At 37.2% G+C, this 16,621-nt stretch overlaps 1 pseudogene; it reads left to right on the forward strand.

Moving 5' to 3' along the window:
- The first annotated feature begins 11,277 nt into the window (after positions 1 to 11,277).
- Positions 11,278 to 13,150, forward strand: LOC143656567 (septin-7 pseudogene; annotated as a pseudogene).
- Positions 13,151 to 16,621: the final 3,471 nt, after the last annotated feature.

Genomic DNA, 16,621 nt, shown 5'->3' on the forward strand with positions numbered 1-16,621 from the left:
GGGGCCTGCTGACCTTAAATTCACTTGTACCAAATTAGCTTTTCCTTCGACTCAGAGATGAAAAATCTTTTAGTGCTTCTTGTAGAACTGTGCCTCTCACAGTACCTGGGCATCAGAATGATCTTTAGAGTTTTATAAATATGCGCAAGCTTGGGCCCAGTCACAGAGATTTTGAGACAATAAATGTGGCCTGGGGACCAGCCTTTGACATTTATTAAAGCCCTGTCACCCGCAGCCCAGGGGTTCATCATGCAATTGCTGGGTCACATGGTGGCTGCATGCCTAGTTTTTTAAGAAACCAACAAACTGGTGCACCAATGGTTGGTTGGTAGAAATGGTCTTAGTGGTAGGGCTCATCTCTTTCTCGCCCCTTCCTTCCATCCTTAGGGTGCAGTTTTGGTCAAAAGAGACAAACCATAGGCCTGTGAGGTGTGTATGGGGGTGCTGCGGGGTGAGTTGGGAGGCAAAGGGTGGGAAGAGATGTGATGTAGAACATGTTGATGTGAGATAAGCCAGTTCTTACAGAGATCTGGACTTAAAATTATTTTTTAAAAAGACCCCCATGCACACAGAACTCAGGTTAAATGTGAAATGGAGAAAAAAAACATGAATATGGTATTTTCTTTTTTCTCTTTCTGAAGCCCGTTTAAAAATAGCCTGTGCAAAAAAAAAAAAAAAAAAAAAAAAACCTATGTATCTAAGATTCTGAGATCCATCCAGTTCAGACTGGTCAGGAAGAAAACAAGGCTTCCTTTTCCACTGCCCACAGAATAAAGTTCTAGTGACTCTCTGACATCAGCAGAAGTTTCCAGAAAATACAAACTTTAAAGTTATTAGCACTCATTATTTTCACAGGGATGATGCCCTTCTGGGCATACCATTTTCAGGGATGGTTCTGCTAACCCAACCAATGGGACGAATGTTTTCTTCCTCTCTCATCACCTTTTTGTACCCCAGCCAATACTGTACAAATCCTGCTGATAACACTTAGTGTGAATGCCCCCTACCCATTGCTTTATAACTAGGTGGGAATATAAGTTAATGCTCATAAAATGCCATGCATAATAGATGCTGGGTTAGAAATTTAGTAACGCATTAATGTTACTTCTAAGTCTTCACTATGATTTATTGTCCAGTCACAAAATAAGGAAGGAATTGAATTCATTTTATGTTAGGGCCAATTCACCTTGAGGTGTGAAATAAAACAAACAGTATGTTCAAGTGCATTGCTTTCATATCTGAAATGAAGAAAATACAGCAGCACTTTTGTCTGGTTAAAATCCATTCTGATAAGTTTGCAAATTAGCCTCTGAATCACATAAAGTAACTAAAAAAATTTGTTGAATTTCCATTTTGCGTTATGCTTGATTGATAAAAACACTAACCATCCTCCAACCCAGCGTAACCCAAAACAATATTGAAGTCACCTAAACAGTTTTGGGACACAAAGACAATCCTTTAGCAGGGCCAGTTTTCACATGTCACCTACTTCAGGATTAGTTAATTTTTAGCTCTTCTTCTTCCCGTTTGAGGCCTGATTTTGGATGCTTCTCTAAGAAAAAAATATTGCAAATACAAAATTAGGTATGGAGACTTGGAAGGTTCTATGCAAGTGGGGGGCTGTGAAATGCATGTTTCACTGGGGTCACAGTAAATCCACCTCTGGGTAGATGGAAAATGGGATCATTTGTTCCAGATGACATCTTAAAAATTTCCTAATATGGGCTATTTTTCTACCAGATAGTCATTAAATATTTCTCATATCAGTAGCTTAATATTTTGTTCTCTTTTTCCCCAGCTCTTGGCTACCTTAGGTTTAATTAGGCTAATCTTTTAAAATCAACAGGAATTCACAAAGAGTTTTTATTTTATAAACATTTTGCTGAAAATGATCTTAGCCAAAAAGACTCTTCCCTGTTTTTTTGTCCTAAGCTTAAGTGACTTGCCCACTGTGAGTGGCTGGTGGGCTGTACAGTTGGGGTCAAAGGTCCACCTGCTGGTGTTGGAGTGGCTCATGTGCTTTTCTAGAGCTGTACTGTGAATAAAAGGGGGGAAAAATAAGAGCAATTTTGAAAGAAATGTCCCCAAGTATTCTTATCCCATATATGTTATTATTGTTCATTTCTGAGCTCAATATAATTTCTTAATTACTCCCAAGGCTGTAAGTCTCTGAGCAGACTGCTTGATTTCTCCAGGCTCAGTTTCTTCATTTGAAAAGTGGGGATGAAAACAGCCTTGCCTCACTGGGCTGTTAGGAGGGTTTAGTGAAATAATGGCTAGAAGTGCTGTTGCCTCGTGGTCAGTAAACGCTGGCCATTGTGAGCGTGACAACATTTGTTTGGACAATTGCTCCATGAGCTGTGAATGGAAGGCATTATACTTTTTTCCTAATTCTTGCATTAGCAAGGGATAAGTGCAATGTGGCATAATCTTGGTCATGTGGACAAATTAACTTGAAGTTTGGTTATTCTCTCATCATGGCCACCACCAGCTTTCACATGGATAAATTAATTTGAAGGTTGGCTATACTCTGCTTCTGGCCACCTCCAGTTTTCACATTCCTTTAGCCAGAGACATCACAGAGCATAATAGTAACAAACACTTTTCTAAGGAAACTGGTTTTACATTATGCATGGTTTCCCTGGAATTGTGAAAATTCTGCCAACATCCTCAATAAATGGAATATAACAGTTTACCTAAGAGGGAATGATGTCAGCCTCAGCTTTTAAAAAGCCAGAGTGATGAATTCTTTCAGCAAATGTGTAGCATATGTCTGCTGTATGTAAAGCTTTGTTCTACTGGAAATCCCTGAGTGAATCAGTTCAACAAGCCCCTACTTTCATGGAGTTAGAAATATAGGAAAGGAGGCAAATAAAAGGAGACAGAGAGAAGGAAAGAAAAGAGGGAAGAAGGAAGGGAAAGAGAGTGAGGAAGGAAAGAAGGAAAGAAAAGGTAGGAAGAATGCTAACAAAGGGAAAATGTCAGATATGGAAAAGTATTCTATTGCTACATATCGAACAGGATAATGTGGAAAAAATGACAGGAAGACTATGTCTGCTTGGTTGGCAAGTGGAAGGCTTTCTGAGATAGTGGCATTTAAATTGAATTTCAATGATAAAAAAGGAACAAGCAGGTTTCAAGTTGACCAAGATGGTAGTGTAAGATACTCAAGGGTTCCATTTCCCCATATAATATTTGAACAACTAAAAGAAGTGGCAGAGCCATCTTCCACAGAGTCTGGAAAACAGTTGAAGGGTTGCAGTACCTGGATGAGCACCAAATCAATAAAACACAACTTAAAAATTGTTCCTGGAACTCAAGGAAATCTCTGTCATATCACTCGCTGGATATAAACTTAAGGAACACAGTTCAGGAATTAAACTTCAGAGTTAAAACATTAAGATTTAAAATGCACAATGTGCAAGAAAAGATTACTGATAAACAAAGAAACAGGAACTAATGGCCTAAGCAAAGAACAAGATAAAACTTCAGAAACCATTAATGGATAATATCAGCCTTTGGACATATCACAGACTTAAAAATTTATCTTCACTATGCTACAAGAGCTAAAGGAATTGTGAAGAAAGAAATAAAGGCTATCAGGAAAATGATAAATGAACAAAATTAGAATCTCAATGAAGCACTATAAATTATAGAAAGGAATCAAACAAAATATTAGATAACAGAATAAAAATAAATAACAGAAATAAAAAATTCTCTAGAGGGTCTCAATATAAGATTGGAGCTGGTAAAAGAAAGAATTTGTAAACTTGAAGATAATACAATTGAAATTATTCAGGCTGAGTAGCAGAAATAAAAGAAAATGAAGAAAAGTCAATAGAGCCTAAGAGACCAGTAGGACACAATCAAGCACACCAATAAATTCATTATACCGAGTCACAAAAGGAAAAGAAAGAATGAAAGGGGCAGAAGAATATTTGAATAAATAATAGCAGTCTACTTCCCAAATTTAATGAAGCATAAATATACACATTCAAGACTCTTAACAAACCCTGAACAGGATAAACTCAAAGATAACCATGCTCATACAAATTTTAATTATACAGCAAATGCCAAAGAAAAAGAGAGAATTCTGAAAGATGTAAGAGAAAATAACATGTCATGTACAAAGGAGTCCCAATATGAGTAAATGCCAATTAGTTATCAGAAACCATCAGGACAAGAAAGCAGTGGCATGAAATATTTAAAGTGCTGAAAGAAAATAATTTCCAATCAAGAACTTTATATCTGATGAGACTGACTTTCAAACATGATGGAGAGATTAAAACCTTCGCAGATTGAAAAAAAAAAAAAAAAGCTGAGGGAGTCCATCTACCACCTCACTAACTAAGCCTACTCTACAAGCAATGGTAAAGGGAGTTATTCAGAGTGAAAGGAAGGGACACTAGACAGTAGACTGAATTGCTATGAAGTACTATAGATCTCTAGTAAAGGGAACCACATGGATAATTATAAATCCAGTATTATTGCATTGTATTTTCAGTATATATTCCACCTTGTACTTCTTATATATTCTAAAATGCAAATGCATAAAAATAATGAGAAATCTATGGTTTGGGGGCACAAAATATATAAAATTGAAACTTGTAATAAAAAAAGGTGAACAGCAGGGTATAGGAACAATGTTCTGTGTACTACTGAATTAGGTTTGTATCAAGTAAAACTAACTTCTTATAGATTTAGGATATTAAATTTAAACCCCACAGTAATCACAAAGAAAATATATAAAATATATATAGAAGGAAATGAGAAGGGGCTCAATATGATTCACTAAAAAAAAGTTATATCAATGTGACAGTAAGTATTAATGGGGAGAATTGAGGGACAAAAAAAGACATTAGACTTACAAAGTCAAAATAGCAAAATGAAGAAAGTGCTGCATTACCATTAGTTATTTAAAATGTAAATGGATTAAACTCTCTAGTCAAAAGGCAAAGATTGGCAGAATGGATACAAAAAAGCATAGTTCAATTTGTATGCTGTCTACAAGAATCTTAAGTTCAAAATAGGTTGAAAGTAAAAGTATGGAAAAAAATATTCCATGTAAATAGTAATTAAAAGAGGGCTGGGGTACATATACTAATTCAGATAAAATAGACCTTAAGTCAAAAATGGTTAAATGGGACAAAGAAGGACACTATATACTGGTAAATGAGTAAATTCAATAAGAAAACATAACAGCTATAATTATATGTGCGCCTAACAGCATAGCCCCAAAATACATGAAGCAAATATTGACACATTTGATGAAAGAAATATATGGTCCTACATTAATAGTAGGGGACTTTAGTTTACTTTTGTCATGGTTTGAAGCTGTATGTACCCCAGAAAAGATCATGTTCTTTTAATCCTTTCCTGTGGGTACAGATCTATTGTAGATGGGATCTTTTGATTAGGTTATTTAAATTGAAATGTGACCCACCTCATTCAAAGTGAGTCTTAATCCTTGTTTCAGTTTGCTAAAGCTGCCAGAATGTAATATACCCAAAATGGATTGACTTTTACAAAGGGGAGTTATTCAGGTACAAGTTACAATTTTAAGTCCATAAAAATGCCTAAATTAAGGCAAAACCAAGATATTTTCTCAGGCTTCTGGCATCTCGGGTTTCTATGTCACATGGGAAGGCATTTGGTTATGTCTGCTGGTCCTTCTCTCCAAAATGTCTCTATGGGCATTTTCTTTCTTTCTCAGCTTCTCACAGCTCTGAGCTCTCTCCAAAATGTCTCTTCCTTAAAAGACTCAAGCAAGCAGGTTAAGACCCATCTTGAATAGGCAGGATCACATCTCCATGGAAAAAATCTAATCAAAGGTCCCACCCCTACAATAGTTCTGCCCCTACAAGATTGAATTAAAAGAATATAGGCTTTTCTGGGGTACATAACAGATTCAAACCAGCACAATCCTCTTACTGGAGCCCTTTATAAGAGAATAAAAGACAGAAGGGAATCCCAGGGAAGCCAAGAGGAAGCCATTGAAGCCAGAAGCTGAAAACAATAAAACCTAGGAGAGAAGGACCAGCAGACATTGCCACATGTCTTGCTATCTGACAGAGGAGTCCAGCTCACTGGGCTTGGGTGGGATATTTTCATAGCCTAAGAACTGTAAGCTTATAAGTTAATAAATCCCTATTGTAAAAGCCAACCCACTTCTGGTATATTGAATTACATCAGCTTTACCTAACTAAAACAACCACTTTGATAATGGTTAGAACATCTGGAGAGAAGGTCAGCAAGGAAATAGAAAATTTGAACAATACTCTAAACCAACTAGACCTAACAGACATATATAGAAAATCCAAAAGCAGCAGAATACACATTCCCCCTTGTGCACATAGGTCACTGTCCAGGATAAGACTCTATCTTAGGTCACAAAGCAAGTCTCAATAAATTTAAAATATTCAAATGATGTAATGTATCTTCTCCAAACACAATGGGATGAAGATAGAAGTCTATAACATAGGAAGGACTAGAAAATACATAAAAATATGGAAATTAAACTACATACTCTTAAACAACCAATTAGCAAAGAAGGAATCACAAGAGAAATTAGGACATATCTTGAGGTGAATGAAATTGACACAACATACCAGAGCTTATGAGATGCAACAAACACAATGCTAAGAGAGAACTTTATGGCTTAAATATTTACATTAAATATTAAAAAAGAAGGAAGATCTCAAATAAGAAACCTAACCTCACACCTTCACACCTGGAAGAATTGGACAAAGAAGAGTAAACTAAACCCAAATTGAGCAGAAAATATTTAGAAACCAGTATCTGATACAGGTGTAATAACTAGAATATCTAAAGAACTCCTACAACTTAACAAGAAAAATACAAACAATCTAATTAAAAATGGGCAAAAGACTTAGACATTTCTTCAAAAAGGCCTTCAAATGACAAAAAAACACATGAAAAGATGCTCAATATCATTAGCCACTAGAGAAATGCAAATCAAAACTACAATGAGATACCATCTCATATCTACTAGAATGATTACTATTAAAAAAATAGAAAATAACGAGTGTTGGAGAGGATGGGGAGAAATAGAAACAGTCATATATTGTTGGTGGGAATGTAAAATGGTGCAGCTGCTGTGGAAAATAGCTTGGTTAAAAAGTCATCATATTATGTCATAATTCTGTACTATTGCTAGGTATATACCCAAAAGAATTGAAAGCAGGGACTTTAACAGATATTTGCACATCAGTGTGCATAATAACTTTATTAACAGTTGCTAAAAGATGGGAGCAACTCAAGTGTCCATCAACTGAAGAATGGATAAGCACATGTGGTATATACCTATAATGGTATATTATTCTTCTGTACAAAGAAATGAAGTTGTAATACATGACACAACAATGAACTTTGAAGACATCATTTTAAGTGAAATAAACCGTATATAAAAGGATAAATATCGTATGACCTCACTGCTTTGGATTAGAGTCAGAAACTAGAATACAGGTTGCCAGGACTGGGTGCAGATGGGAGCTGGGAGCTAATGTTTAATCAGTGTGGAGCTTCTGCTTGGAGGAAGGGAAAAGTTTTATAATGGATGGTGGTGATGATGGCACATCATGGATGTAACTAATACCACTGAATTGTATATTTGAAAATAGTTAAAATGGGAAAATTTAGGTTGTGCATATGTTACCAGAATGAAAAATTTTAAAAACACATCTTAAAAAGGAACCAACAAAAGAAAGATCAGTGGAAAGAACTTTCCTAGAAAAGGGAATGGCTTGAAGAGCAGAGTACAGAGTGTTCTGAGAGGAAGGCATGACCAGATGGGGTGAGGGCAAATGTGGACTTTGTTCAAAGTCTGAAGAGAAGCCATCAGGGAGTGAAACAATAGGATTGATGTCCAGCCACCTCGATATTACTTTGATCATGTCAAAGTTGGTTCAGAAACCACGGTCAGAGCATCAGCCTGCACGGAAGAGGTTGGCACATTCCTCAATCTCACTTGCACTCTGCACTGTTGCTGCCTCCCTCCTCCCTGGTCTGATATTAAGAGAGGGAAGGCATTGCCTCCTGGTTAAAAACTAAACTAATCACTTTTCCATGCTGCAGTTAAAGAGACTCCTGCTAAAAACTAAACTAATCATTGTTCCATACTGCTATTACAGAGATGCTCCAAGTGGGTTAGTGTTAAGGAGACAAACTATATCCCAAAGGTTGTTAGCAATGTTTCTAGAATAAGCAGTGTCATCTGAACTGCTTGTGGGCAAAGATGCATCTGAGTCACCTTGACGTTCTCCACATCCCAGCCTGTCAACCGCCATAAGCATTTGTTCTTTCTGAAAGAACTAATGAAATGATGTATTTTAGGGCAATGCATTCACTGATTTAACAAAATTTATTGGGTCCCTATTATGTGCCAGGCACCATTCTAAATGCTGTGATGCAGTAGTGAACAAAATAGACAAATATCTCTGTCCATGGAGCGTACGCTCTAGTGAGATAAGAGTATATCATGACTTTGAGTAACCTCTGGACACTGACTGTAGTGGAAGTAGTGGCGGGGGGGGTGATGGTGTCTGCATTTGTATATTCGTTTATTTTCCAGGAGTACAGGGGTGGAAGTTGGTGTAGTGATGCTTAATATAAAAAAATAAATAAATAAAAATATAAACTTCTACCTTTTAGAAAAGATAACAACAGTCAACTAAAAGCAGCAGAGCATGCTATGTCTAATTTCAACCCTACACACTCTGAAAGGAGAGCAGAGGAGCTGCTGGAGTCTGGAGGCACTGCAGGCTGGCATTCAGGTGGCTGCTGGGGCCTGGAGGCACTGCAGGCTGGCGTTCAGATGACCATGAGGGCAGCGATTTCAGCTTCAAGTCAAGGTCTGGCCTCAAAAAAACCTAAATTCCCTTCATCAGCCACAGGTCTTAGTTCCCAAAGAACTTACTCTAGCAAGTTAAAACAGGAAGAGGATTTACTAATGGCTATTTGGTAGTTCCTGGGAGCTCTAATTAGCCTTTGAGGTTATTGGACCAGGAACAATGCCAGAAGTGCCTGCAGGGCTGCCCTCCCAGAGACCCTGCAGCAGTGCGGAGGCTTCATGCCTCTCCCCAACACTTGGTGGAATTGAGTTTTTAAATTTTTTTAATTGAATAAAATTACTGTCATACAAACATGGTCCTATACAGTTAGGCCCACCTGATCCCACATCCAACAGAAACAAGACTCTTGGCTTTGGTGAGTAGCTGAGTTTTTTAAAGATGCATCCACAAGGAACTGGAAGAAAGAGAAATCTTCCCAAGGTCAGTTCAAAGGGAGAAAGGTGACGTTAACTTTTATACTCTGACCAGACAAAGGAATGGCAAAAGTCCAGAAGAAAGTAGGAAAAAAAAACAAAACTAAGTCACAGGGTTTTTAAACTGAGTAATGGTCATCTGTTTCATTTTGTTTGTCCTGTTATCTGACAGGCCATTCTCTCTTGCTGACCATTCAGGCCTTCGACCTTGTTCTTCAAAGGAAGGAAGGTGGTGATATATATCCTATGTTTGTTTCATCCTGCTTCGGGTGATATCTCATCCTTACAAGCAGAGCTGGACAAAGAGCTCATTAATGTAACCAAGAACAGAGAGTAAACAATTGAGAATAATTGTAGCAAATTAAGGCAGCAAGAATTTTTAGTCTAGAAATGAATCAAATCTGCTTAAGTGAAAAGCATCTTTCTACCTAGCTATCAATAGCACATCTAAAAAGAACACAAAATACAAAAGAATTGGGCGGGCCACGGTGGCTCAGCAGGCAAGGACGCTTGCCTGCCATGCCAGAAGACCTGGATTCGCTTCCAGGTGCCTGCCCATGTAAAAAAATAATAATAATACAAAAGAATTATCACATAGCAAGTTTCTATATAACAATCACCTAGGCCAAGAAATAGAACCATCACCCAAGAACACCCCCTTATGCTCTCTCCCAATCCCATCTTCTCTCCTCTCCAGAGACAGACCAGCCCCTTCCTTTCATTCTCTTCTGAGTCAAAAATCTTGCACCTAATTGGAGAAGCCTGGGTCACATGCATATATTCTAGTCCCACAGGAGTCTGGGAAAGCAAGTTTCTGCTTTCTACACTGGTCAAACCAGGATCTACAAGATGGAAATTTCTCCAGATATAGGAAAGGCTTACATAGGCTTTGAAAAGCTATACTGCATGACATGAGGTTGCCATGTTTTCCAATGGGTAAATAAACATCTCAGCCCAATTTTCCAATGTTGAACCAAGTGAAACTTCTATTTTTGCAGGTCAAAAGAGGTTGAATTTCAGCATTACCTTGTGGTTTAACTGAATAGAAAGGACAGTGTCAGTCCAATGGCAGGAACTGGGAAGGGGAAAGGCAATTTGAAAGAGATGGAATAGGAAGTGTCCAGGAAAGCCAAGAAATGCTTCAAGTCAGTAGCAGCTAGCAGTGTGAGACTTTGAGCCTATAATTTACCTGGTTCATTCCCCTCCAACTTCCCCCACTGCTATATTAGAAGTTTGTTGAGCTGAGACAACTGGTTCTATGCGTGTGGTGTGCTTGTTTGTGTAGTTTAGTAGCAAGCACTGTGCTCTAGTTTGCTAGCTGCTGGAATGCAATATACCAAAAACAGAACAACTTTTAAAGGGGGGAATTTAAGTTGCAATTTCACAGTTCTAAGGCCGTGAAAATGTCCCAACTAAAGCAAGGCTATACAAATGTCCAATCGAAGGCATCCAGGGAAAGATACCTTGGTTCAAGGAGGCCAATGACTTTCAGGGTTTCTTTCTCAACTGGAAAGGCACATGGTGAACATGGTGAGTCTGCTAGCTTTCTTTCCCTGCTTCTTATTCCATGAAGCTCCCCCAGAGGCATTTTCCTTCTACATCTCCATAGGTCTCTGGCTGTTTGGGCTCTGTAACTCTTTCCAAAATGGTTCTTCTTTTAAAGGATTCCAGTAAACTAATCAAGACCCACCTGGAATGGGTGGAGTCACATCTCCATCTAATCAAAAGCTAATACCCACAATTGGGTGCGTAGCAACTCCATGGAGATAATCTAATCAAGTTTCCAACCTAAAGTGGCGAGTAGGAATTAGAAGAAATGGTTGCTCCCACAAGATTGGATTAGGATTAAGGCATCGCTTTTCTAGGGTGCATAATTCCTTTCAGACCAGCACACATTGCTAGGCAGCAGCCTGTGGGAGATACAAAGGGAAGAAGTGTGAATCTACAAGACAGGAAACAACACCTCGTTGGTGGCAGTGGAGAAATGTCCAATCATGATCGAGAGGAGGGCAAGTAGTGCTGCATTATATCAGTTCTAAGAGGCCAGGATTAAAACACACATCCTTAATTCAAGAAAGTCATCAAGTAGCATGAAGATGGACTACGATTAGATTCAACCCAGCATTGCTTAATAAGGGAAATATAGACAATCCAGATGAACAATTACAAGAGATTTTCAAAATAATGATTATTTATCCATCCAGTAGAATTCTACATACCATCTAAAAAAGGTGTTGTAGAATAATATTTAATTATAAGAAAAGCTGGTCAAGAAGTAGTATAGCCTATTAGTTAGAAGCATAGACTTCAGAGCCAAAATGCTTTGTTTCAGTCTTGGCTCTGCTATTTTCTAGCTATATGAGCATGAACAGTTTCCTTGCAGGGGGATTAAAAGAGTTAAAATACATGTCAAGCATAAGAGAACTATGTATATGTTAACTATTATTACCATATTTTTAAGGAAACGAATGGAGCTAAAAATGTAATATACCCTAATTAATAGTATGTTTATTTATTTATTTTGAAATACTATAAACTTACAAGTTGCAAAGACAATGCTGATCACAGTGCAAGACCCACTCCTGCTGACCAGAGGCACATCAACCGCAGCACCGTGGCTCAGCAGAAGCGCCTTGAAGGCTGTGTGGGGTTTGCAGATCTCCCAAATCAAGCAGACAGAAAAGCCGTGAAAAGAGGTTTGAATGCACACTTACAATAGCAGGTGAATCTGGACTGAGAAAATCAACATTAATCAGCTCGTTATTCCTCAAAGATCTGTATTCTCCAGAGTATCCAGGTCCTTCGTATAGAGTGAATAAAGACTGTACAGGTGGAGCAATCCAGGAAGGTGGTGTTCAGTTGCTGCTGACAATCGTTGATACCCCGGGCTTGGGAGATGCGGTGGATAATGGTAATTATTGGCAGCCTGTCATCGATTACATTGATAGTAAATTGGAAGAGTACCTAAATGCAGAATCTCGAACGAACACATGACAGATGCCTGACAACAGGGTGCAGTGCTGTTTATATTTCATTGCTCCTTCAGGACATGGACTTACACCATTGGATATTGAGTTTACAAAGCTCTTACATGAAAAGTGAATATCATCCCACTTATTGCCAGAGCAGACACTCTCACACCAGAGAATTGCCAACAATTTAAAAAACAGATAATGAAAGAAATCCAAGAACATAAACTTAAAATATATGAATTTCCAGAAACAAATGATGAAGAAGAAAATAAGCTTGTTAAAAAGATGAAGGACCGTTTACCCTTTCTGTGGTGGGCAGTAACACTGTCATAGAAGCTAACAGCAGAGGGGTCAGAGGAAGGCAGTGTCCTTGGGGTATTGCTGAAGTTGAAAATGATGAACATTGTGATTTTACAGTTCTAAGAAATATGTTGATACGAACACACATGCAGGACTTGAAAGATGTCACTAATACTGTAGACTGTGAGAACTACAGAAGCAGAAAACTGGCAGCTGTGACTCATAATGGAGTTGATAACAACAAGAAAGAAGGGCAGCTTACCAGGATTCCTCTGGCTCAGATGGAGGAAGAAAGAAGGGAGCATGTAGCCAAGATGAAGACGGAGATGGAACAGGTGTTGAGATGAAGGTCAAAGGAAAATCTTCAGAAGCTAAGGGGCGCCAAGAGCAAATGAAAAAGAATTTGGAAGCATAGCACAAAGAATTAGAGGATAAACATTGTCAGTTTGAGGACGAAAAAGCAAATTGGTAAGCTTAACAAATGTATATTAGAACCACAGAACTCTTCGAGAAACCTGGAAAAGAACAAGAAGAAACGGAAGATCTTTTAAACCTTCTATTGATCACCGGTTGTGTTAGTTGCCAACATGCCAGCTTGGACACCAGTTTTATCCATAATGATGGAATAACAGCATGACAAAACTTATTATTTTGTTGTTGTTCTTCTTGATGGAGATTAAGATGCTTTGAATTGTCTAGGGCTGTTGTGTTCTTAGAAAGTAAGAGCTCTAAGTGCCTTTCCTACTCTTTTTCTGTTTTTTTAAGGCCGATGTCTTCAATTTAATGCAGGAGAACATTTTACTGTTGTACAATCATGTTCTGGTGGTTTGATTGTTTACAGAATATTCTGAAATAAAAGGACTCTGGAAGGTTTTCATTAAGGATAAATTGCCATAATATGATGCAAACTATGCTTCTCTGTGATGATTATAATACAGGAGCTCCATTCAAGGCAGCATATACAATAATGCTAACACAGTTGACCCTGTTTTTTGACACTTCCATTGTTTAAAAATACACATGGAAAAAAAAACTACATGCTTACACTGTACCTAGAGCTTTTTTATAACAACCTTTTTGTTTGTTTGTGATTCTTTAAATATACACTATTCTCATTAGTACCCTCTTTAACCAGAGTCTCATTACTGCTTCATTTTTGTAATAACATTTAATTTAGATATTTTTCATATATTGGCCCTGCTAAAATAGAGTATAGCATCTTTCATATGGTAGGAAACAACAAGGAAACTTTCCCTTAACTCCTTTTTTACTCTTTATGGTAAGTAGCGGGGGGGGGGAATGCATTTATAGATCATTTCTAGGCAAAATTGTGAAGCTAATGACCAACTTGTTTCTACCTATGTGCAGTCTCTTTATTTTACTAGAAATGGAAATCATGGCCTCTTGAAAAGGAAAAAAAGTCACCATCTGCATTTAACTGTATTCATATATTGCATTTTTGTATTTTTTGTTTGTATTGTAAAAATTCGCATCATAAACAAAAGTTGTGATGTAATACAGTGTGGAGACTTGAATATATTGCATTTAAATAATATACACATCATCTACTACATTTGGGTGGAAACTTTTCAACTTGAATTTGCCTTCCCCCACTCCAGGACATCACTTCTGTTTTTTCTCCAATAGAGAATGATTATGTGCTGATCTTACAATTTAACAGATACAGTATCACTCTCTCTATTAACATCTCATTAATATGTTTACATTTTAATATGTTTATTTTTCTAAGAGCAATTCCCAACTCATTCAGATCAGGTATACTCTCAGGTCCCTGGAAACTAAAAGAATGTTTTTACTGGAAAGAGGGTAGTGTTTTTTTTCAAGCAAAATTCAGATAATGTACATTTAAACATAATGCTTTATAGTATTTTAAGTATAATTAATGCAACCCAGTTCTATCATCTTAAAAAATAAAAAGTTTCACAGTGAAAAATAAACAACACTGATCACATACAGAGAACTTCAACATACCTTAACCCCTGCTGCTCAGACACCCAGATCCACCAATTTTAACATTTTGCCATATTTGTCATACCGTTCTTTCTACCTGTCTTTCCATTTTCTGAACACTTGAGTGTAGGTTACATATGTCAGACTCTGTGAACCCTTCGTACCACCATGTACATTTCCTAAGAACAACGATATTCACTTATGTAGCCATCTTAAGTGCAGTTATCAAGTTCAAGAAATTTAACCTTGATATAACTTTTACCATCTATATTCTAATTTTTTCATATTTACTGATAATATCCTTTTGCACCTCCTCTCTGTTGTAAGATCCCCTTCATGAGCATATGTTGCATTTGTCATTGTCTCTTTTTTTTCTCAATTGTTGCAACATGCAGATAACTTAAGCTTTCCCATCTTAACCTTGCAAAGCATACCATTCAGTGGGATTAATCACGTTTCCAATGTTGCGTTACCATCACCACCCTCCTTTACTAGAACTTTCCCATATTCCCCGACAGAAATCCCACACCCATTTTACGTTAAATCCTCATTCCCTCTGCACCCTTCCTCTGGCACCCTATACTCTACTTTCTGTGTTTTTTAACTTATGTATTCTTTATATGTTCTTTATAGCTATCATGGAGCTTAAATTTAATGTCTTAAATCTATAGCGGTTTCATTTTCTTTGATACAAACTTATCTTTAATAGTATACACAAACTATGTTACTATATCTCTCTGTTCTCCCACCTTTACAGTTTTTGTCATAAATTGCACGTTTATTGTGAGTCCCAAACCACTGATTTTTCATTATATATAATGCACTTGCCTTTTTAATACAGTTTTATTGATATATTTTATATATACACATATCATATAATCATCCAAATTGTAGTCAGTGGTTCACAGTATCATCATATAGTTGTACATTCATCATCACAATTGATTTTTTAACATTTTCATTATTCCAAAAAATAAAAATAAGGATAAAAGTAAAAATAAAAATAAAAAGAACACCCAAAACATCTCATGCCACCTCTCCCCTATTATTTATTTATTATTGTCTTTTTTTTTCCTTACTCATTTGGATAAAGGGAGAGTCAGTCACAAGGTTTTCACAATCACACGGTCATACCTTAAAAGCTCTATAGTTATTCAATCATCTTCAAGAATCAAGGCCATTGGATTACAGATCAATGGTTTCAGGTATTTTCCTCTAGCTACTTCAATACACCAAAAACCGAAAGGGGATATTTATATACTGCATAAGAATAATCTCCAGAATGACCTCTTGGTTCTATGTCTCAGCCACGAAAACTTTATTTTGATTCATTTCTCTTCCTCCTTTTGGTCAAGAAGCCTTCTCAATCCTATGATGCCTGGGCCAAGCTCAAACCCTGGAATCCTGTCCCATGTTGCCAGGGAGAGTTACACCCCTGGGAGTCATGCCCCACATAGAGGGGACGGCAGTGAGCTCACCCGCAGAGTTTTCTTTCTTTCTTTCTGCAGGCACTTAATGTTTAGCATCTGAAAAAATAAACATTGTCCTTAAATTCTGGTCTAGAAATGTGGCAATGGGTTAATGGATCAATGCTTTGAACATTTTTTAAAAATCATCTTTGAATTTCCATCTGCATCTCAACTTTCACTGCTTGTACTTTAATTTCAGCATCTTTCCTGGAGCTTTACAACAAGATCATGTAAAAGATAGTCACCCTCTCAAGGCACATCAGTTCAGTGTTTTCTTCAGCGTGCTTCAGGAAACCAACTATTTTCTCTGCAAGAAATCATTAAGTCTTGGTTCTGTCTGTCTGGCAACATTACATACAAAGGAAATATTAAGACTTGCGTCTGCTCAAGCAGCTCTTTTAACATGGAACAGCTTCTATTTCATCTTAAATGAACAAGCTGAATGAGTAGATGACAAATTTCCAAATCTCTTATATTTAGGTAGATGGAATGGAGATGTTTTTCCGGAAGCAACTTTGTATCTAGAATTCATCTCTTGGGTAAATCAAAATAATCTTTTGTCTTCAACTGTTGAAAATAGTTGGCAGTATATAATAATCATTTGACAAGTTTTCATGTAAATTTTA

The sequence above is a fragment of the Tamandua tetradactyla genome, chromosome 14 (assembly GCF_023851605.1).
Source record: "Tamandua tetradactyla isolate mTamTet1 chromosome 14, mTamTet1.pri, whole genome shotgun sequence".
In the NCBI taxonomy this organism is placed as follows: Eukaryota; Metazoa; Chordata; class Mammalia; order Pilosa; family Myrmecophagidae; genus Tamandua; species Tamandua tetradactyla.